This window comes from Panthera uncia, chromosome X (assembly GCF_023721935.1).
Source record: "Panthera uncia isolate 11264 chromosome X, Puncia_PCG_1.0, whole genome shotgun sequence".
Classification (NCBI taxonomy): domain Eukaryota; kingdom Metazoa; phylum Chordata; class Mammalia; order Carnivora; family Felidae; genus Panthera; species Panthera uncia.
In genome coordinates, this window is record NC_064817.1 from 59,144,646 (window position 1) to 59,145,374 (window position 729).

Genomic DNA, 729 nt, shown 5'->3' on the forward strand with positions numbered 1-729 from the left:
TTTAGAATAATAGTCATAAAATTAATCGCTGGGCTTGAAAACAGTATAGAGGACAGCAGTGAATCTCTTGCTACAGAGATCAAGGGACTAAGGACCAGTCACGAGGAGCTGAAAAGCGCTTTAAACAAAATGCAAAACAAAATGGAAACGACGACGGCTCGGATTGAAGAGGCAGAGGAGAGAATAGGTGAACTAGAAGATAAACTTATGGAAAAAGAGGAAGCTGAGAGAAAGAGAGATAAAAAAATCCAGGAGTATGAGGGGAAAATTAGAGAAATAAGTGATACACTAAAAAGAAATAATATACGCATGATTGGTATCCCAGAGGAGGAAGAGAGAGGGAAAGGTGCTGAAGGGGTACTTGAAGAAATAATAGCTGAGAACTTCCCTGAACTGGGGAAGGAAAAAGGCATTGAAATCCAAGAGGCACAGAGAACTCCCTTCAGACGTAACTTGAATCGATCTTCTGCACGACATATCATAGTGAAACTGGCAAAATACAAGGATAAAGAGAAAATTCTGAAAGCAGCAAGGGATAAATGTGTCCTCACATATAGGGGAAACCTATAAGACTCATGACTGATCTCTCTTTTGAAACTTGGCAGGCCAGAAAGGATTGGCACAATATCTTCAGTGTGCTAAACAGAGAAAATATGCAGCCGAGAATCCTTTATCCAGCAACTCTGTCATTTAGAATAGAAGGAGAGATAAAGGTCTTCCCAAACAAAC